The sequence below is a fragment of the Macrobrachium nipponense genome, chromosome 3, assembly GCF_015104395.2.
Source record: "Macrobrachium nipponense isolate FS-2020 chromosome 3, ASM1510439v2, whole genome shotgun sequence".
Classification (NCBI taxonomy): Eukaryota; Metazoa; Arthropoda; class Malacostraca; order Decapoda; family Palaemonidae; genus Macrobrachium; species Macrobrachium nipponense.
This window is the reverse complement of record NC_087202.1, coordinates 23,438,590-23,463,589: the sequence shown is the minus strand read 5'-3', so window position 1 is coordinate 23,463,589 and position 25,000 is coordinate 23,438,590.

The window sequence follows — 25,000 nt, the reverse complement described above, 5'->3', positions numbered from 1 at the left end:
TATACTATAACTAACGATTCCAGGATGTAATCCTTCTTCAACCACTATCGAAAAAAGGACCTTTTCAATTCTTGATAACCGTGGTCATTGACACTCACGTCAAGTCATTTTATTCCACTGAACTTCAGATAACGATTACTGGATGCAACTCACTCATTTCGTCACTTGCCAACCACTTCATGCAATCATTCACAGCGCTGTTCATACCTCTGTGTTTATCCTGATCGCGTCTTCGGCTCTCGAGCATAAAGACCTCGTTTACGTGGAGCTTCGTGACGCCTTCCATCAATCATTACACTGACCTTACATTCCCACTTACAGCCGTGATATGTGATCATGAGGCAGCTCTCTCTCTCTCTCTCTCTCTCTCTCTCTCTCTCTCTCTCTCTCTCTCTCTGCTCGTTCGTCACGGTAATCTTCAGTTCATCATATCTAGACCATGAAGTAGAAAAATAATCGTTTCTTTTTCTATAATAATCCCTGAACTTCTTCCTTTAATTATCGTTTCCAAATCCTCTTTAGTTAATGCCTTTTTATTGAGCTTGTAAGTGTTTATAACTTATTCATTTTTCATGGCTGTATGCTCTGCTTTATTTGAAAACATCCATTTCCTTATTGAATGCTTTAACTAGGCTCTCTCTCTCTCTCTCTCTCTCTCTCTCTCTCTTCTCTCTCTCTCTCTCGTAGTAGCCATCTTGCTTGGTGAGACGTACCCGCGTGAAGTCACAATAATCAACAGATATCACAAGTTTAACATACGACTAGAATTTGAGAAATATCTAGAAGTGTTCGTGAACTATCGGTGATAAGATTAGTGTGAAAAATAGTAGGATAAAGCGTCTTCTAAAGTTAGTTTATCAAGTGTAATACTATAAATCAGAACAAGATGGCAGTAAGTTCCAACTGCGGGAAAAGGTGGCGTAATTTGGCGTGTCTAGCAGATTCGCAATACGATGAGGTAGCAGGAAGGGAACTGGCATTTCTCATCTATGAAATCAGCAACAGTCCTAACCAAAAAGATACAAAAAGCATTCATAGATATATTAGAAGGATATAATCCTTCAAACTGGAACAAATCTAATGAAAACATCTTGAAAATAATTGAAGAAGTTCCAAATAAAATCCAAGTGGTCAAGAGACTCATAAAGAAAATATACATAAACCAACATATTCCGACAAAGAAAATGAATAAGGTGAATCTTGTGAATATACTAATTGATGCATTAGGAAAAAGAATGCCAAAAGCATGCAAACTGTGTAAGGTTTTGGTATAGCATAGTCAATCCACAAAACCTAATCAGAAAATGTGCTGCATGCAACATTCCGACCCATCCACAGTGTGCTGAGGTAATACAAGATTTGAGAAAAGATACAAGAATTTTTTGTTCAACATGTCTATCATGGATAGACAATGTTATTAAATCAAGATTGAATGTACAAATAGTTGAGGATGAAGAAGAAGAGGAACAGGAAGAAGAAGGAGAAAAAGAAGAAGAGGAAAACGGAAGAGAAGTAAACAAAAATGAAATGACAGAAAAAAATAAGGAAAACAAAGAACAAGATAAAAGTATGGATGCAGAGATACTCATTGATACTACATATGAGGCAATAAAGCAGCATACCTACGAAGAAATAAATTACGATATGACAACAGAAAAGCAAATCCCGAAGAGGCTCTACCCAGATCTATACAATGACGGGAAAGAGGAAAAAATAGACAAGAAAGACAAAAATCTGCAACCTTTTGAAAAGAGGGAATTGCAGATTTGGAGAAAAGATGTTACTACAAACATCCTAAGATATGTCAAAAAACCTTGAATGAAATATATGGTAAATGTGCATACTTAGATGGATATGGGGATGATTGCAGAGATCTGCAGTCCAAAATATGTAAAAACCTAAAAGAAGAAAAGGATGTAAGTTTTCGGACAAAAAATGCAAATATATGCACCCTGTAGCCATGAATCATAATCAAATAAATAACCAACCAAGTAATAAAATCCAAAATAAGAAAGAAACAAATAAACAGAGAAATCAAGAATATCAGGTAAAAGAGAAAAGCAAACCACCAATGAGATATGCAGAGGTGTCAGCAAAGAATTTCAAAGCATCAGCTCCGAAATTCTACTCAAGAGATAATAACTGTATTTATTATGCAAGAGGATATTGCAGAGAAACGGAAAAAGGAAGGAAAATGCAGATTCAGACACAAAATGATAATTATGATGAAGGAAGATCAAATATTATGGAAAAGTTGGATTTTTTAATGTCAGAATTTCTGGAAATGAAAAAAAGAACAACATACCAGAACAGGAAAGAGACATGGGAAAATCCTTATTACTATCAGTATTTAAATGAAGGAGAAAACACGCAAACCATCATAGTGATGAATGCGCAGGGTTTAGTTACGAGTAACTCAAAAAGAAAAATAGAGTACTTAGAAGAACTAACCCAAAATGAAAAAGAAAATAGATATAATGAATATAAGTGAAACCTGGTATTCCCAAGAGACTGGGTAAGATGAGGTCAAATAAAAGGGTTCCAAACTTATAGATCAGATAGAAAAAATAGGAATCAAGGGGGAACCGCAATATATGGGAAAGACAAAAAACAAGGAAAAAAAATATATGAGAAATATAGTAACTCAGAATGTGAACTAATAGCGGTAGAATTTGAATCTGAAAAATTGATGAACATAGTAATATATAGACCTCCTAATACTAAAGAGTTTGACTTAATAATTGAAAAATTGGATGATATATGTAGAAATCACAAGGACTGGACTATTCTCCATGGTCTGGTGACTCAACTTTCCTTTCGTAGAATGGAAAGAACGAATAGGAGATTGTGGTTGTACTTATACATATAAAAAAGAGAGTAATAGTAGTGCAGAAGATAAGAGGCAATTTGAAAAGCTATTAGATATGCTACTAGAATACAACATTCAACAAATAAATCACCTGCCAACAAGAAAGGAAAATACTTTAGACCTAGTATTTGTGAACGAGATGAATTATGTTAAAGAAATAATAGTTTATAATGCGAGTATTTCAGACCATAATGTCATAGAATTAACAGTTCATTCCAAAGCAAGTGAAAATAGAGATAAGCAAGAAATGAAAAAGTGGGAAGGATATGGAAAATACAACTTCTACAGTAAAAATATAAAATGGTCAGAAATTAATGAAGAATTAAACAAAGATGGGATAACATTTTCGTAAGTGATGACATAAGGGTAAATACGGAGATATTATATAAAATATTGAAGATAATAGTGGAAAAATATATACGAAGAAGAAAAGTAAACATCATTCATGCATACCAAGAGACAGAAGAATCTTGTTCCAGAAAATCAGAAAGTGGAAAAAAGGTCTTGCAAAAGAAAAAAAATGCATGGAAAGATTATAAGAACTAAAAAGTAAGATAGAAAAATGCAGAAAAAAAGATTATACAATCAAAAGAAAATGAAAAACGGGACTTGGAAGAAAAACCCTATTAAATATCAAGCAAAAACCCCAAACTATTATACTCATATGCGAAGAAGATGAATAAAAGAAGAATAGAAATAGGCCCTCTGAGAATTGAAGGGAGATTAAACGAATGAAAAAAAAGGAAATTTGCAACATACTGGCAGAACGATATAAGAGAGAATTCACCCCTAGAATAGATAATGAAGATAATGATATAGAAGTAAGGGATGAAAATAGTGAATATTTAGCTGACATAGATATTAATGAAGCTGATATTGTGCAGGCTATTAATGAAATTAAAAATGGAGCTGCTGCAGGGCCTGATGGATTCCTGCTATTTTGTTAAAGAAAGTAGTTCATTCTATCGCAAAGCCACTTGCAATATTATTAAGACAAAGTGTAGATACAGGCAAGATATATGATGAGCACAAATTAGCGTATATTACCCCTACTTTCAAAAGTGGATCAAGACTAGAGGCAAGTAATTATAGGCCGTGAGTCTAACATCACATATAATGAAAGTGTATGAAAGGGTAAAGAAGAAAAATATTATGAAACATTTAATAAAAATAATTTGTTTAATAAAGGACAACATGGTTTCGTACCCGGAAAAAGTACACAAACCCAACTGTTAGTCCACCGTGAAAACATATTCAAAAAATATGAAAGCGGAAATGAAACAGATGTGGTTTATTTAGACTTTGCAAAAGCTTTTGATAAAGTAGACCATAATATATTAGCGAAGAAAATTAGAAAACACAATATCGTGGATAAAGTAGGAAGATGGTTAAAAGAATTTTTACACAACAGAAAACAGATAGTTATTGCAAACGACGAGAAATCGGATGAAGCCAAGGTAATATCCGGTGTGCCGCAAGGTACGGTGTTAGCTGCAATACTGTTTGTTATTATGATTGAAGACATAGACAATAATGTTAAGGATTCGGTAGTGAGTAGTTTCGCAGATGACACAAGAATAAGTAGAGAAATTACTTGTGATGAAGATAGGAACGCTCTACAAAGAGACCTTAACAAAGTATATGATTGGGCAGAGGTAAATAGGATGGTATTTAACTCTGATAAATTTGAATCAATAAATTATGGAGACAGAGAAAGAAAGCTATATGCATATAAGGGACCTAATAATGAGACCATCACAAATAAGGAAGCAGTTAAAGACCTTGGTGTGATGATGAATAGGAACATGTTATGCAATGATCAAATAGCAACTCTGTTGGCAAAATGTAAAGCAAAATGGGAATGTTGTTACGGCACTTCACAAGAAAGCTGAACACATGATTATGCTTTATAAAACATATGTTCGTAGTCCACTTGAATATTGCAATATGATATGGTACCCACACTATCAAAAGGATATTGCACAAATAGAGAGTGTACAAAGGTCCTTTACAGCTAGAATAGAAGAAGTTAAGGACCTAGACTACTGGGAAAGACTACAATTCTTAAAATTATATAGTCTGGAAAGGAGAAGAGAACGCTACATGATAATTCAGGCATGGAAACAGATAGAAGGAATAGCAGAAAATATCATGGAACTAAAAATATCAGAAAGAGCAAGCAGAGGTAGATTAATAGTGCCCAAAAATATACCAGGAAAAATAAGGAAAGCACACAGGACATTAATCCACTACGCACCAGCATCGATAATGCAGCGTCTATTCAATGCGTTGCCAGCTCATCTGAGGAATATATCAGGAGTGAGCGTAGATGTGTTTAAGAATAAGCTCGACAAATATCTAAACTGCATCCCAGACCATCCAAGATTGGAAGATGCAAAATATACCGGAAGATGTACTAGCAACTCTCTGGTAGACATTAGAGTGCCTCACACTGAGGGACCTGGGGCAACCCGAACAAGATGTAAGGTCTGTAAGGTAAGGTAAGGTCTCTCTCTGTGTGTGTGTGTGTGTGTGGTGTGTGTGTGTGATTAGTTAATGATGATTTACTGTTGTAAATGAGATCGAGATGATTATTTTTCCGGTAAAATAATTAAGATTTGTGCAACTTTCAGGAAAAAACCAAGAGCCATACATTTTTTCACGTAGTTTCGTGTTATTCACGAACCTTTTACCTGAATTGTTTTCATTTGAATATCGATGTTTACCTACGCTTATGTCTTATAGAAAACTTCTGGCTGTGCAGTCACCAGGAATTAAAAGTCCTTATTTGAAAACAGATGAGAAAGGTTACACCGCTGTACCATTAACTGGAATCATGATTCTTCGAAGCACAGTAGGCATGCATGCCTTAGGTGAATTTCTGTTAAGATTTACTTACCAGAAATTTAAGGTCGTTGGTTTTTTTTTTAAGAAAATGTTACACATTGTATACATTCACATATCATTTCGGGGAATGTGTCAATGTAAGATTTGGGCATATTACAGAGAATATTCACTTACCATAAATTAGTGTCTTATTATATGACATTTCTTACCGCACTCTTTCAGCTGGAAACTTGGGAGATTTCTGCGAACAGTTCCTTACCGGAAACCTAAGGTCCTTAATTTTCAAATAGGAGGGGATTAGTGGGAACAAACACAACCCTTGTTCCCCCTCCCCAAAACCCCACTGCCTTAAATGCAAGCGCGGAATGGGGTCAGCGAGATCAGTAACTCCGAATACTGTAAAAAAAAAAAAAAAAAAAAAAAAAAAAAAAAAAAAAAAACGTTCCATGTTATCCCAGAAGGGAAATACCAATTGTCTCAGTCCCGCGTCCAGTCCCTGCTGCGCACTCGTGATTTCTTTAATGAGGTTGAATTTCCTTTCTCTTCCTCTTCTTCTATTTCCATTCACCGAAAACGGCGCCGACGTGAAAAACGATACTTATTCCGTGTAATGAAGACGCGGGGATAAAGTGGCGCGGAGGCAGACTGGCTTCTTTTCCCGTCTTGGCTTTTTCGCGTGTGCGTGCGTGGCTGTGCGTGCTTGTACGTGCATGAGCGTACTCGTGTCTATACGTATGCACGCCGGGGAGCGCTTAACAGGGCACCCGGGAGGACTTGGCGAAATACAATTCCTTTGGCAAAGAGGAATTCAAGGAGATATGTTATTGAAGTTCCATTCTGCTTAGAGTTCCAAATGGGAGGCTTTGCCCTGAAAGGATGGGGGTCAGATGGGTGCCAATTTTCCCACGGATAAAAAGAACCCAAGAGAGAGAAAGAGAAAAAAAAAGTGAAAGAAAAGAGAGAAAAATGAAGGTTGGACATTTCTCGGAGGGTTTGTTTTCCTGGGTCCTTCTTTCAGCAGGCTATTCCAATTTATTTTTAATGCTCCTGTTACTATATTATCTTTAGAAGTGGAAAAAAACTCAAGTAGAGCAATTAAATAGACATATTATTAAAAAATCTATCCTTATTTCATAACTGATTTAATCACGTAAAGCCAACAATTGCAAAATTAAAATTCTCAACATTTGAGCTCGGAAGGTTAAATTTTGATCAAATGTATTTTATCTATTTTTTCACTGAGAAATTTTCCTTCAGCTACTAACCTAAGCTTGATTGGGGGATATTCCCCAATTCCTAAAACCGATTGACTATCAAGTGTCAAGTGTACTTAATACCAGGAACAAACAGACAATTCAAATTTAACTCCACCCAATGACGCAGTTTCTGTAGGTTATTAACGAATCTATATGATGTTTTAATAAATGGATAAAACATATAATCAAATCCTTCCATTTTAGAAAATAAAATCTGCTCACTGAACAGCAGATTCCATTGTTATAGGTCGAATTCATTTTAATATAATGCCGTACGAAACTACTGTTTATATCATAAGAAATGGATATCATTACAGCTAAGAGCCTGGGCCTAAAGAGATTTTTAAGGCTATTTACAAGAAGCTTCTTTGATTTTATCAAGTTCAACCCCATTTCATGACAATTAAAGGGTATTTCAATAGAACTTCAAAATACCTTATTTCATTTCCTTATTTTACAACATTAATTTACTACCTACGACAGTATGACCTGTTGAAATTATTCAAAACATGAAATCATCTAAATACATCAACTCTTTTTACAATTAAACATCACAGTTCAAAAGCGTTATTTTTCCTGAACTTACACAGGGCTACATGAAAACTCGATTCACTGGCACTACATCTCATATCTACTTGTCACATTTCGATGAAAAAAAAAATACTCTAGACTCGAAACTCCACGCTTACATATCACCCTTCGACGTAAACTTCCACTACTGGATGAAGCTCTCCTCGAGACTAATTCATCCTACTTCACTTTAAGACTCATACTTTAAAGTATGTAATTTCGAGGTCGACTCATGTTCCTGGTAATAGTTCTCCAAAGCAGAACTCTTTAGTTATTTTCTCCACTTTTCTAATTATGGATTAATTTAGGCATGACATCTAAATAATGCCAGAACTATAAACATAATTCCAATTCATTATGGTATGGTATGTGTTTGGATAAAAAGAACTGGTAAAATGAAACGGTCATAAAAAAAACTATCTCACGGCATTTTCGAAGGCAAATTTCCATTAAAATTAACACAGCTTAATCAAAATACACCAATAACAAAAATATGTAACCATAATAGTTTAGATAAATAAAATATGAGTGGTCAATTGAATGGTCATCCTACTACACTCATCTACTGAGAGTAGTACACACGTCTTTCTCTCAGGCATTCAAATGACTTTTTAAGATCAATGAATTCTGTCAGATACTTGAAAGGCTCAAATATTTTAGATATATAAATTGAATACTCAAATGAACTCTGCTGGTAGTTTAAAGACTCAAAATATTCTACATAAAAGAATGGTAATGATACACGCAAAATGATCTCAAATACTTTAGATCTATACATTTTGGCAGGTACTGAAAAGTCGTTCAAATATTTTAAACCAATGAACTTGGCTGAGTCTTCAAAATATTTTCAAATGTCTTAGATAAATCAAATTTGTCAAGTAAACAAAATACCCAAAAATTTTAAACCAGTAGGGGGAGATATTAGAATATGGAAAGCGTTAAGGACGGCCAGTGCCCGACCCCCAGAACTGCAATAATAAACAAATATTTTAAATGTGAATTTATGATATTTAAAAAACAAACCTTATATGGGATGAAATGTAAAGAAGTGAAGTTTTATCTGCCGAAAGAATTTTTCTTTAATCTTCAATACTTTTGGAGATATTAACATCTGAATAGCGTTAGGGCTGGGCGGTGCCCGACCGCCGGAAATGCAATAATTAAAACATCATTTAAATGTGAATTTCTGACATTTTAAAAACAAACCTTACATGGTATAAAATATAAAGATGTAAGGTTTTATCTGCCGAAATAATTTTCTTTTATCTTCAATACTTTTGGAGATATTAGCAACTGAATAGCGTTAGGGCAGGGCAGAACATGGCCGCCAGAAATTAGCCCGTTTCCAGTAAGACTTCGCTTCGTTCGTCTCTCAAATATTTCATGTCAATGAATTTCATTAGGTATTCAAAAGGCTCGTAGATATTTATCTCAGTGAATTCTGTCGGGTACTCAAAAGTCAATCAACTATTCAAGAGACAAGACGTAAAGGTTCTCAAATACTTTGGATTAAAGAATTTTGCCGGAGCTCAAAAATTGATCTTAAATATTAATTCAGCGTCACTTCCATTCCTTTAATCAGCAAGCAAACGTCACATTCAATATTCGTAAACTGATGACACAAACTTTAAAGTCAAAATTCTTCCTTCCCGAAGACACATTTTTATCTAGTCCGCCTCTTCTCCAATATTTCTTTATTGAACCTTTCATTTTGTCCCTTCCCCCCATTCTTCCACCGTAATCGCTACCACGGGCCATCGGAAAAAAAGAAAAAAAAGAGAGAGAGACAGGAAGGAAAGAGAGAGAGAGAGAGGGAGAGAAAATACCGCCCTTCAACTTTGCTTTTCAATCTCACTTTTTTTTCTATCATTTTTACCCCTTAAGGAATCCGATAAGGAATTCCCAATTCCGTCTAATAAAAGAGGAAAAAGGAAACTCGGGGTTTTGAACCCAAGGGATCGAAAGAATGTCCTAAAACTCAAAGAAGGCGCCCAAATTTCATTTCGGGAATGGCCCAAGTCGGAGGAGATCTGGGAGAGCCATCCATGGGAAAAGGGACTTTATTAGTCCTTATTAGCGACTCTGTGGCGGGTGAGGCCCATTGAAATTCAATAGAATTCCAGACACTGCTTTGCCCACCGTACTTGAAGGAAATGAGAATATATATATATATATATATATATATATATATATATATATATATATATATATATATATATATATATATATATATTATATGTATGTATATATATATATATATATATATATATATATATATATATATATATATATATATATATATATATATATATATATATATATATATATATATATATATTTATATATGTGTGTGTGTGCCCGTGTGTAGGTGTGTGTTTATATGTGCGTGTGTTTGCGTGTATATGTATACATTCGCTTGTTTACCTGTGGATACGTACATAATCAATTCACACTGGAATTCACTATGTTGATGGCAGAACAACTACGAGTACATGTCACAGATGAGAGAGAGAGAGAGAAGAGAGAGAGAGCGAGAGAGAGAGAGAGAGAGAGATGAGAGAGAGAGAGAGAGAGAGAGTGTTGTTAATACACTCCTGGAGTCACAACCATTCAGACCTCTAAGTTCAAATTATAAGTAAATATGCTCAACTGGTGCATTGTTGATTCATCTTTTTTTAATCCTGTTTTTAGAATGTACTGCAGGCAAGGTCTGTTAGCATTATTAATCCAATGAGGTCGCAGAAAAAGCGCAGTTGTTTTCTGAATTGCAGGTGTTGTTTTTCTTCTCCTTCACAAAGAATCGGAGAAAACAACACAGAAAACACAAAGCCAACAACGAGAAAAGAAATCCCGCATGACTTCCACTAACCGAGATATTGTTACTATTTTTCTTTTGTCGACCAATAAGCCTCTTTCTTTTCTTTTGGGTTCTGAGGAAAACAAAACAGCACTTGCTCTCGCATTTATTCACTAAGGACCAGGTCAAAAATTAAAAATCTTTGTAAAACTGGTTTATATATATATATATATATATATATATATATATATATATATATATATATATATATATATATATATAATAAAAAGAGCCCATAAAAACGCAAAAATATAGAAATAAGTACTATATTTCAGAGACTGATGTCTCTCTATTCAGGTAGTAAGAGAGGCAACAGTCACTGAAATATAATAATTTTTCTATATTTTGGCTTTTTTATGGGCTCCTTTTATTAAATGGAATTCTGTTGTGACAGAACATTTTAACCAGTCATTCATATATATATATATATATATATAATATATATATATATATATATATATATAGATATATATATATATATATATTTATATATATGTGTATAAGCCACGAAGGAAAAATAAACAACGGAGTTTCTGCAAGATCCTTTACTCAGCAGACAAACTGACTTGCATCGAGAAATTGAGATTTCAGGAAAGGTTATATAACTGACAGATAGGGATTATAAGGAGATTAGTACCTAGAATCCAACACACCTGGAGAATGAGTAACCTTTCCAGACAAGCATAAACATGGGTACAATTTAAGAACAAAAAGATTAAGTCCACCTGTTCAGACACAGGGACAAGACAATTAAAGGATTATACAGGGCGACAGCTGACCACATTCAGATCTTTGGTAAACAAAAACTTATTCACTAAACATATTAAAAATACATATACAAAGAAAATATCTCTAAGGCAACTAATTTGTATTTAAGTCTGTATTTATATCTTTGAGGTCATTCTTAAACATGTTACAAATACAAGGGTCTAAATGAAACAGACCACGACTAATATTAAAATTACAATGGGAAGTAAGTTGTATTATGGCAGATTCTAAAAGATTTCGTGATAAGATATCTTTTGATCTTGCAATTACTGATCTACCAACCCAATTTATCCGGTGGTTGTTTTCACTTAAATGATTGAATATTGCATTAGATGTTTGCCCAGTTTTGACAGAATATTTATGCTGTTTTAATCTTACTTTTAAGCCCTTGCTCGACTGTCCGAGACAAAAGGTAGGGCAGTCCATACATGGAATTTTAAATATTATGTTGTTGCTTTCCCTGGGGCCATTTTTTATTAACATTCCTTTTAGCGTGTTATTATAGGAAAAAACAAGGTTGACCTTAAAGGCTTTTAACAATGATTTAATGGTTTCAAATCCGTTAAAATAAGGCAAACTGAGAATATTCTTAGAATTTTCGTTCTCCGTGTTATTTACAGTATAAAACTTTTTGTGGGCTTTATTATAACAAATATCTAATATAAGTGAAGGATAACATAAATCTTTCCTTATTTTTCTTATGTATTCAATTTCTTGATCCAAACGGACAATGCGCAATGCTCGTAAAAACATAGAAGAAAAAATTTATATTTTGATGTTAAGACGGTGGCCTGAATAAAAATAAACATAACTTCAGTTGTTGGTTGGTTTCCTATAAATACTGTATTTATAGGAAACACTCCGTTGTTTATATTTCCTTTGTGGCTTATACCTTTATTTATGGATTTATCACGTTCCAAACTTTCGTGATTCCGTTATACATACATATATACATACATACATACACACACACCCACACACACATCAGCAGCACATATATATCTTATATTATATATTATATATATATAAGATATAGATTAATATATATAGTATATTATCATATATATATATGTATATTATATACATATGCAATATATATATTATATATTATATATATATATATATATTCTATTCATAAACCACAAACACACATATATATGCTCACACACACACACAGATATATATATATATATATATATATATATATATATATATATATATATATATATATATATATATATATATATATATAATATATAATTTTAGAATTTTTACTGATTTACGTACTCTGGCGTTACAACGATAAAGGTCATACAGGCTCTCTTGCGTAAGAGTGATCCCCGATTCACCGAGACTTCATGCATTTATTAATATTGTTGTTGTTGGGGGATGATAACGGGTATTTGCTTCGAGTAAAGCTCCGTTGAAAAAAAAAATGGCATTTCGGCTTTAGTATTTGATAACACACAAATAACCCAGTTGTTACGGGCGTTGTGAAATGATAGAGGAAAAAAATAATGACCAACATTCGAAAAAAAAAAACTGCTTGAATCATAAATTACCAAAATTAAAGTGGGGGGAGGAAGAGTGCTTGTGTGCTGCAGCGCTTGAAAGCACGCAAATACACCACTCGTTACGAATGTTTTGAAATGGAGATTAAATGCCGGGATTTAAAGCTCCCCCGGAAGAGAGAGGATTAGCCCTTTCACCTCTGGCTGGGTGGAAGCCTGTCGTATTTACTTTTGCTGAGGTTACTGCCATACTCGCGGGTGGAATAGCCTTTGATGTCCACAATAAATTGCAATTTTCGTCGACTCTTTATCAATATTAAAAAATGAGACGGGATGAAAAGGTTGCTGATACTTTTCCACATAAAAGATGCCAGGCTTTCTTTTTTAGCAGAGTATCGTGATCAGGCGGAATTCCAAAGCGTGTTAGTACAAGGGGTGAAGAATCTAAACGGCTGTCAAAACAGCTCGAGTTTATCTTTTATACTAAATGTAATAATAACTCAGGTGTTTATAAAATATATAACTAACAAAACGTTCAACTGTAAACTAACATTGTACGCATTGTACAATAAACATCTACAATTATATATATAAAAAAAAATTGTATCTGTAAATGTAGAAAACAAAGAATTTCAAACACCTGATCAGTGTTCTTTCTCAGTGCTTACACTCAGGAGGAACAACGTTCAGGCGTTATCAAGTCTTTTTTTTTTTATCTTTAACGAATAATTCAATATATATATATAATCATGGATTTTTATTATGCATCAATTTAATCACACCATAGCGAGTTTCCCAGCACTGTACGTATTGACTGATGAAAAGTTTATATAGTTGTGGGAGCAATTCAAGAAGCACATTAATCCAAGACTGTCAAAAGGTATTTTCCATAGCCTCCATATCAGCGCTCATGGCATACAAAACTACTGAATATTTCTTTCCTCTCAACCATTCGAAAGCAGCCACATAGCCACATGCAGAGGTGGGGGAAAAATTTACCTCAGAACAACTGAAACCCAACAAGCTTCCTCCTCCCCTCCTTACGAGTTTCTGAAGAGATTGTGGGAGACCGAAATGAGATTAGGCAGAAGTTGAAAGGAAACAGAAAAGATTTGTTATAGAAAAACACCTGCCAGTGACGCGACTGACGTAAAAAAATCGACAGACCTATATTTACCGGTCTACAAATGAACTATATATATATATATATATATATATATATATATATATATATCTATATATATATATATATATATCATCATATTATATATATATATATATATATATATATATATATATATATATATATATATATATATTATATATATACTGGGTGTTTCGAAATTAGAGGCCCCCCCCCTCCACAGAAGAAATGGAAAGTTATGAAGTTTTCTGCTATAGCCTATCTCTAAGTACATTATCTTAAGTTTCTATTAAGCTATTTTTCATTTTACATTTCTTGTATTTTCAGACTGAGTGACGGAGTTAGATATAGCCCGAATCCGGGCTATAACCTTCAGAGAGGCCATGGATACTGACAAATCCTTCATTTCACGTTTCTGGATAGATAAATACATTAAAAGAGATGAATCCTTTGTTAAAAGAAACTGGAACAAAAATCCCACAATAAGCTGTAGGTCCCGTTGCTAGGTGACCAATTGGTTCCTATTGATATCTGTTAATCAGCTCAGTGGTCTGGTAAAACTAAGATATACTTAACTCAGGAGTCAAAAGACATCTTAGCTGAGGCAGTGAGTAGACTAAGAAAGTCTTTATGTAAATTGGCGCTTGAACTAGAAACAAAAAGGGGAAAGAAGAGAAGTTATAATGCGGTATATTATAAGTTGAAAAAATCTGGTATCAAACCATTTCATATTATCAGCAAGCCCAACATCACTCAGAAACAGAGAAGACCGTGCACGGTTTTGTGGTTCATTTTGTAAAGATTGGGATGAAGCTGACTTTTGCCGCATCAAATGAATTCTTCATTTACACAGTCAGGAAGCCAAATCATAAAAATGACATCATTTGGGCTGGAAAGTTGGATGATATCAGCGATGACGTGCGCTATCGCCAAGTTGAGAAATTTCCTGAATGTTTGGGAATTTTTCTCTATTTCACAACCATAAAGTTAATGTGGATCATCAAAGAAAAGGGACGGTCATGGAATGGCGAATACTTCAGAGAAACTATGCTTACTGGTGGAGTATTTCCTTTCCTCAAAGATCCTTAAAATGTTATCTGTTGAAGAAGTCACATCTTTGCATGATAAGGCATCATGTTTCAAGGCTCTTCAGACACAGGAGCTGCCTTTGAAACAGTGGTATCGATTTCTCCTTGTCAAATGAGTGTCCAGGTAGCTCCCCTGACCTTAATGTGTGTGAAAACATTGGTTCAGACACAGGAGCTGCCTCGAAACAGTGGTATCGATTTCTTCTTGTCAAATGAATGTTCAGGTAGCTCCCCTGACCTTAATGTGTGTGAAAACATTGGTAGTATCTTAAAAGATCGTGTTGAAGCGCGCACAGTGAACTATGATGGTATACCAAGCCTCGACGACCTGCGAAGGGAGGTGACTGAAGTGCTCAGGGAAATGGAGTTTGAGTCTGAGCTATTGCGATTTGCTGATATCATACCCTTCAAGAATGCAGGCTGTAGTACAGGCATATGGAGGCCACACACAATATTAAATACTCAGAGAGAAACTTAAATAAATACCTGTTCTGAATTACTTTTGTTTTTGTCCATATCAATTTTAGTTTATGCTGTATATAAACTGTCCGTACATGAATCCTCAACAAAGTTTCGAAAACAGAACGAAACGGAAAATAGGAAAAACAAAAAACACCGTCAGTATTTGAAAGATTCTACAATCTTAATATAACCTGACAACGATGCTGTCTTAAAACCAGCTACATCCATTTGGCCAGTTCAGAAGCTGTTCTTATGTAAAGACGTGTCCCCTAAGAACCCCGAAATTCTCCTGGCCTTTAACATAATTCCATAAAATCACGTCTAGGACGCTGTATAGCTTAATATGCAGAACGGAAAATTCAATTTCGGGTGTTAAGTGAACACTTCCGGCGAGGGAGGCGGGGTCGTTATCCTCACAAGACGCTGCGGTTTCACGTGGAATACAATTTTTGATATTGAATTTGAAGACAGAATCTGCTTAGCTGCGAAATTTGTAAGCAGGGGAAGTACTTAGAAACCTCGAGAAAAGAATGCGGGAGGGAATCAGGGTGTAGTAACTCGAATACTGTTTTTAAATTCGTAATCAAAGAAATAACATTATTCAAATTTACAAAGAAATTAAGCCACTTCAAGATGCCACAACAACAAATAAAGGAAACACAAAAAGTAACTTGCAACATTGCTAACAAACATTTGAAAGAGAAAGCGAACAGAAAAATTCTTAATTCAGCCATTGTAAATTCTGATTCCGAAACAACATAACGGATAAACAACATGCATGTAAAAATAAAGAAATTGTGAGTAAAATCAAAATTTACAACAATGGAGAGAGAGAGAGAGAGAGAAGAAAAGCTTAATACAGCCATTGTACTTGCTGAGTTTGAAATAACACAGAAAAACACAATGTAAGTACACATAAAGAAATTGCAAGAAAGGAGAAAACCTAAAGCTGTGCAAATAAAATGAGAGAGAGAGAGAGAGAGAGAGAGAGAGAGAGAGAGAGAGAGAGAGAGAGTCCTAACTCAGCCATTGTAAATTCTGTCACTGAAATAAAAAAAAACATAATATACGTATACATAAAGAAATTTTGAGAAAAGAGAATACTTACATTAATGCAAATAAAATGAGAGAGAGAGACAGAGAGAGAGAGAGAGAGAGAGAGAGAGAGAGAGAGAGAGAGAGAGAGAGAGAGAGGAAAAAGTCTTAACTCAGCCATTGTAAATTCTGAAACAACGTGTGGGGGAGAAAATAAAGCACCGTGACTTCATTATGCCACATACCTGTTATTATTTCAGTGTATGTTAATCTGAACACTTGCAAACAAAGGACCTTTGTCAAGCCACCACACGATACGGAATGCAGAATTACGTGGGTTTCACAAAATTCGCTACACCCCCATCGTCCTCTAAATCTATATATATATATATAATATATATATATATATAGATAGATAGATAGATATATATATATATATATATATATATATCTATATATATATATATATATATACATATATATATATATATATATATATATATATATATATATATATATATATAGTATATATATATATATATATATTGTGACGAGCTGTCACATTAAATATTGTAAATAAAAAAACAGAATTATTAAAAATACAGTTTTGTATTTTCTGTAAACATTCTTGTAAATTGTTCTGTTCGTATTTAAGCACTTTCTGTTCCTGTTTAAATGCTCCTTGGACACACTCTAGTCCAGTACTTTAAAAAGTTTACATTTGTTCTGAAAAGAATGTAACAGATGAGAGAATCACAGCTGTTCATACAGTCAACATCTGCTCGCTATTTTATATTGGTGCTTAATTGTGGTGTTAAAGTTATTATTATTATATATTAGTGGGTGCATTATAGTTTTGTATTAAAGTTAAATATTTCTCGAGTGTTTCCTTATTCTTGTGCCTGGATCTTGGTGTTTTGGGTTATTAGATTACTTATTAAGTGGTATATTAAGTGCTAAGTAAAGTTAAGTTTAAAGTGAACATAATTCAGTGATAAACTACAACAGACATATTTTGTTTTGGTGGTAAATTTTTTTATTATTGCCCGCTGACTTGTATTATAACAAGGCCATTACATCGTTACCATACCACCTGGTAAAGAATATACTTGCAGCGGTGACAATATTTGTGGGGGCCTGTCCGGGAGTTCATATTTATTCATGAGACGTAATTCTTCATGTGACTTCGTGTTTCATGCGACTCATGTGATTTCATGTTTCATGTGACTTATGTGATTCTTGTTATTCAGTGATCTAAGTCACATAGTTGATGTGTATCATGTGATTTATGTGATTCATGTGATTTATGAGATAAGTGTCTGTTGCAGTAAATAAGCTTAAGTATTAAATTTTTCACACCAGATCCAGACGGGCACAATAGTAAGTTGCACTGTTACGAATAGTAAGTGATTCTCTCCACGCATATCCGGTATCGATGATTTGGAGGTATAGTTGGTAGCTTAATGTTAATCGACTGGGACCAGTGTTAATTCACTATCGATAGTGCCCACCCCTTTTCATGAACCACCCTTTTAAGATTCTTCCCAAGCCATTAGACTTCTTCCGACAAACACTTGTGTTAATCCGGATACCGTGTCAATGAGCTAACCTGAATCTTCTTAAATCATAACCATTGAACTAGTTCATTCCTTAGTTAAGACCATTCCGTTGGTCATCTCATTACTTGATTTTGGTTCGTTTTGCGCGCATTAACATGTTCGGACCGATATCGCAATCTTATTCCTCTTAATTGCGGGATTCTCTTTATCACTTGTCAATATTGAGAAGTCGTTAAATTTTTATTTTCACTTTTGAATTATCAGTAATGCTCTCATCTGGTTTAAATTATAATTCAGTCCTTCGAAATTGAACTTGGTTATTATCAGCAGTTGCTTAAGACTTATTAAATAGCAATTATTTTTGTTAAGGTAATTAGCTTATTTTTAAATAAGTTTCACGATTTTGTGTGCCATCCTAACTTAATTCTTTGCTAAACATGTTCAATTTAGAGCAATTCTTGCTTAATCCTAAAGATGAACTACCAAGATTACATCTTGCAAAGAAAGCGGAACTCTTGACTATCACCCAGAAATGGCAAATACCTTCAGAGTCCTCCTATGTCAAAGCTAGATTGATAAGCGACATCCTCCAATTTCTAATTGCAAAGAATGTAGTTAAAGAGAGCGACGAAGAAGTAGAAGAAGTACGTTACCTGACCAGTGCGGTTGCTACCAGTAAAGAAGATCCAGAAGTAACCAAGATGAAACTACAATTGGAATTGGAAAAAATGAAGATACTCAATGCACGAGAAGAAGAAGAAGAAAGGGAAATAAGAAAAGATGAAAGAAGACGAGAAGAAGAAGAAAGGGAAATAAGAAAAGATGAAAGAAGACGAGAAGCTGCATTACAGGAAGTAGAACTCGAAAAGAAATTAGCGGAAATAGAATTGTCGAAAACAAGAGAAACTGCTAACATACAACTTAAAACCAAGGAAGAAGAACGCAATCTTCCTGAAAAGCTCGACTTCCACAAAGCAAAAAAGCTCATTCCTACATTTGATAAAAAAGAACCCGAAGTATTCTTCGACACTTTCGAGGATACAGCTACCTCGCTCGAATGGCCGGCAGAACACTGGGTAATGCTCATTAGAAATGGTTTCAAAGGTAAGGCAGCTTATGTTTCCTCGCAAATAATTACTGTTAAGGATTATCAGATCCTTAAGAAAGCTATTCTAAACGCTTATTCAATCACAATAGAAGGATATCGTCAAAGTTTCCGCAATTCACAAAAATCTCCAAACCCAGACATTTGTGGAATTTTGTGATACTAAAGTTAGACAATTTCAAAGTGGATTGACAAAGCTGGAATTAAAGAATTTGAGTCACTTAAAAGTCTGGTAATCATGGAAGAGTTTCTTAGAAAAGTGCCATTTAACATTGCTAACTATATTTTAGATAAGGAGGAAACTGATCTCATGAAAGCAGCTAGTCTGGCAGATGACTATTTTCTGCGCCATAAATCATATAAACCTGCCCATAATAAAACTACCTTTTTTTCAGACAGATTTTGTACTTACTGTAAGCAGGTAGGACATCCCATTGAAAAGTGCCCAGATCCTCAGTGTAGAAAGTCTGAAGTCAAAGAACATAAGCCTGGTAAAAAACAGGATTCCAAGAAAACGATGCATGTGACCGTCCCTACTCCGGATTTAGATTCCTTCAAACCTTACACATGCCAAGGTTCAGTAAATGGGAAACCTGTCGTTTGTCTTCGTGATACAGGATCGTCTCAAACTATTATCAACCTACCACCACAGGAGCTGACAATGAAGCAAGAATATGTTGTTGTAATGGACTTGACATCGACCAAGACTCTACCCTTGGCTGAGGTAACACTTCAGTGCCCCTTCTACACAGGTAAAGCTTCTGTTGCTGTGTCTAATAAACCCTTGCCACATCCATCAATACAGGTACTGATAGGTAATGACCTTGCAGGGGCCAATGCTTTGAATTTTAGTAGTAACAGGATCCAGAATGTCCCATTCTGAAACAAGAACTTAAAGTAAATGAAAATAAAATTGTTCAATCTGTATCAAAAGTTCCAAAGAAAAATAAAACTCTTGAAACATCTAAAGTAGAGAAGGCTTTGGAATTAGTAAATTTAAGCAAAGTAAAGTTTCAGCAGTTGCAGAGTAATGATCCTAGCCTTACGACATACTGGAAAAGAGTAGAAAAATTCCATCAGATAACCCCAAAGAACTCCTTACTTTTTATACTGATCACGGCTTACTCTTCAGGCATTTTACATCTTCCAAAGCACCAGTAACTTCCACGTGGCATGACTGTCACCAGCTTGTCTTACCAGCAACCCTTGTACCACCACTTCTAGATTTGGCTCACACCTCTGAATCCCATCTAGGAGTTAATAAAACCTATCACAGAGTTTCACAGGACTTCTTCTGGCTAGGTATAAAGAAAGATATTAAGGAGTACATAATGTCCTGTCATCAATGCCAGGTCACAGGTAGGCCCAACGAGAGTATTATTCGTGCACCTTTGCAGCCCATCTCGGTACCAAAACAACCTTTTGAGAAAATAATTATTGACTGTGTAGGACCTATGCCTAAAACTCGGAAAGGTAACGAGTACTTGCTAACTATCTTGTGTCCTACTACTAGATATCCCATTGCAATGCCTATTAAGAACATTAATGCCAAAACAATCATTGGTCAGCTTGTTAAGGTGTTCACAACCTTTGGATTTCCTAAGATTCTCCAATGTGACAGAGGTACTAATTTTACCAGTAAGCTATTCAAACAAAGTATGCAAGAGTTTAATATTCACAATGTCTATGCTTCGGCATATCATCCACAGACAAATGGAGCTCTTGAAAGGGTACACCAGACCATAAAAAATCTTCTACGTAAATACATGGAGGAGACTGCCCATTCATGGGAGGAAATGAAAATTTAGACCTCCTCATGTATATGCTACGCAGTGTACCTAATGATTCGACTGGTGTATCACCCTTCGAACTTATGTTTGGCAGGAAACCACGAACAACGCTAAGAATGGAGAAAATGTCCAACCTTTACAACAGGAAAACAAAGCTGCGAAAATTCAACATTGGCGACCAGGTTCTGGTTTATCATCCGATACCAGGTGCACCCTTAAGAGAGAAATTTAGGGGACCCTATACCATCGCCAGTAGACCTTCCAAATTAAACTATATAATCTCCACACCTGACCGACGACGTCCTACTCAAATGGTACATGTTAATCTTATAAAAACCATATCGTGCACCTACTAATGTGGTAAGTCACATCTCTTCTCAAACGGTTTCTGCTGATACCACAGTTCAGTTCAAAAACCAGGAGGTAGATGAAGAAACTCCTTCAGAGGATAATCTTGTATCATGGAAGGATCTTCTCAACAGCCAAGTATTAGAATCCTTGCCAAGTTATACTTTCAAAAGTCCGCCTAATCATTGTAAAACTTTTAACTAAGTTACTGCTGGAGTATTTCAGATGTTTGTTTGGATCAATTAAAAGTCAGTGACACAATTAAGCATGATATCATTTTAGAGCCAGGAACTACACCCATAAGGCAGCCATATTATAGAGTAGTTGGTAGAAGACTGGAATCTCTAAGAAAGGAGGTTCAATACTTATTAGATAATAATTTAGCTGAACCCAGTACGTCACCTTGGGGTTCACCGTGCATTTTAGTACCAAAAGCCAATGGTCAACTAAGGCTATGCACAGATTACTGCAAATTAAACAAAGTCACCATTAAAGACTCATTTCCTCTACCTCGAATTAATGATATCTTGGACAACATAGGGAAGGCAAAATCCTAACACAAAATAGATTTGATGAAAGGTTACTATCAAGTTCCATTAACTGAAAAGGCAAAAGAAATTTCTGCCTTTACCACCCCATTTGGTTTATTTTCTTATACAGTGTTACCTTTCGGACTTACTAATTCTCCTGCTACCTTTCAGAGAATGATGAGTAACATTATCGCAGGCTTACCTAACACCTACGTGTACCTGGATGATGTGATCATTGTCAGTGAGAATTGGGACGAACATTTTCATCTTCTAAGGCAACTACTTGAACGGTTCCGCAAAGCCAAGATAACCATTAATTTAGTAAAGCGCACATTTGGCAGAGCGGAAGTAACTTATTTAGGCCATCGCGTTGGCAATGGTCACATCGCCCCGAAAGAAGCCAATATCCTAAGTATAAAGCAATTTCCTATTCCTTCTAACAAAAAAGAGTTAAAGACCTTCCTTGGTATGATATACTATTCAAGATTTGTGAGAGATTTCTCTTTCATTTGCTGCCCCACTCTATAGATTAACATCATCAAAAGTAACTTTTTCCTGGACTCCAAAGAAATAAATACGATCTTTCAAAAATTAAAACATATTCTAATATGTAAACCCATACTCAAGGCTCCTGACTTTAAGAAAGATTTTTGTCTCCAAGTAGATGCCAGCGCTACCGGCTATGGAGTAGTCCTGCTGCAAACATCCACTCCCACAATTCCAGAAGAGGACATAACTCTAGACTCCCTCCTACCCATCGCCTACTACTCAGGGTATTTCCGGGAGCACAGACTCGATGGGCTACCATCGAGAAAGAGCTGTATGCCATAATAGCAGCTCTTCAGCATTTCTCACCATACCTCGAGGGTCATCAGAAAGTAATAATTTACACAGACCATCGTCCTTTAGTGTATTTGGAACGTTCCCGACTACAGAATCAAAAACTCCTAAGATGGTCATATCACCTAACCAGATTCAACGTTGAACTTCGGACCATCAAAGGCATCAACAACTCCATAGCAGATGCCTTATCCTGTTTCCCAAGACCGTCTGCAGAATAAAAAGGTACTATTGGGTCGACCTGATCTCCACCCATATAACACCTATCAGGGATTGCTGTTATCCTACAGGGGAGGAGCTGTGACGAGCTGTCACATTAAATATTGTAAATAAAAAAACAGAATTATTAAAAATACAGTTTTGTATTTCTGTAAACATTCTTGTAAATTGTTCTGTTCGTATTTAAGCACTTTCTGTTCCTGTTTAAATGCTCCTTGGACACACTCTAGTCCAGTACTTTAAAAAGTTTACATTTGTTCTGAAAAGAATGTAACAGATGAGAGAATCACAGCTGTTCATACAGTCAACATCTGCTCGCTATTTTATATTGGTGCTTAATTGTGGTGTTAAAGTTATTATATTATATATTAGTGGGTGCATTATAGTTTTTGTATTAAAGTTAAATATTTCTCGAGTGTTTCCTTATTCTTGTGCCTGGATCTTGGTGTTTTGGGTTATTAGATTATTATTAAGTGGTATATTAAGTGCAAAGTAAAGTTAAGTTTAAAGTGAACATAATTCAATGATAAACTACAACAGACATATTTTGTTTTTGGTGGTAAATTTTTTTTATTATTGCCCGCTGACTTGTATTATAACAAGGCCATTACATCGTTACCATACACCTGGTAAAGATATACTGGCAGTGGTGACAATATATATATATATATATATATATATATATATATATATATATATATATATATGAATTTTTATTACATCGCCGTGATTCATATATATATATATATATATATATATATATATATATATATATATATATATATATATATATATATATATATATTACATACACCGAGCTACAAATGTCCTTTAATATCCAATTCGCTCTACCTCGGAATTAGTATATTTTCATTTATGTTAACCGAAGGGGAATGTTTTAGTTGATAATAATTTCCTCCTCTCATGGGTTCGAACCAGCTCCCAGCGCAAAGAGGAGATATCAGGACTTCAGTGACATTGTTGGCCGAATCGATAATGTCACTGCAGTCCTGATTTCTCCTCTGTCGCTGGGCGCTGGTTCGAACCCACGAAAGGACGAAATTCTTATCAAATAAAAAAATTCCCCTTCGGTTAACACATGAAAATATATTAATTCCGAGGTAGAGCTAATTAGATATTAAAGGGCATTTGTAGTTCGATTTCTATATATATATATATATATATATATATATATACACATCATACATACATGCATACAGAAGATGTGTGTGTATAAATTACCGTTGACCAAATCAAGAATATATAATTAAAACTGGGAATATTCTCAAATAGAAAGGACGGTGAAGAGAAAAAAAATGCTTAAAGAGTAAAGTACAAGTAAAAATAAAAGATCAACAACAACAACAATAATTAACTAAATAAAGGAATGAGAATAAAAAAAGAAAAACTGGTAAAATAAAGTCGGGAAAAGAAAACGTAATTATAATAAAGGAAAACAAGAGCAATAAATGAAAACGTTTACTTATAAGGAAAATAAAACCAAATGGAACAAAAATATGCCTTCGAAATGGAAAAACACAATAATGCTGTGAACAGAGTCAAACAAATGAAAGACAGTTATGGAGCTAACAGAAAAAAAGCAAAACAAAATATAATGAAAAAGATAAACAATGGAATGGAGCCGAGTTCAAAAGAATCGATGAAATACAGAGAACTTTGAAATGAATACAAAGAATATGAATAAATGTAGTGTAAAAAAATTTGGATTTAAAAATGATAATGCTAAATGAGAAAACTTCAATAATGATGAGGAAAGTTAAACTGGAAATGAAGGAATATATACGTAGATATAAAAGAGCAGGGAAAGGGCGACACGAAAATAACTCTCTTCGAAAAGAAATAGAGAGGAAGAAAAGTAACAAAAGTGCCCGAGAGGGGAATAACAGGAAACGCACAAAGGGGTAAGATGAAACAAAAGAAATAAGAGGCAATAAATATCATGGAAATCCACCTAAAATTTCGACAGGTGTAAAATAAAAGTAAGAATGTCGACTTAAAAGATAAACAGAGAATAACAAAACTGAATGAGGGAAAAAGAGAAAGACCACAATATTGAGGAAAAAGTGAAGATATGAAACAAATGATCATTCTGAAAGAAAGCTGTAAACTACGCAGATGGCATATAAAATAAATAAAACAAAAGAAGATCAGAAACTTTAGAATTTGAAACAAAAAGGCGAA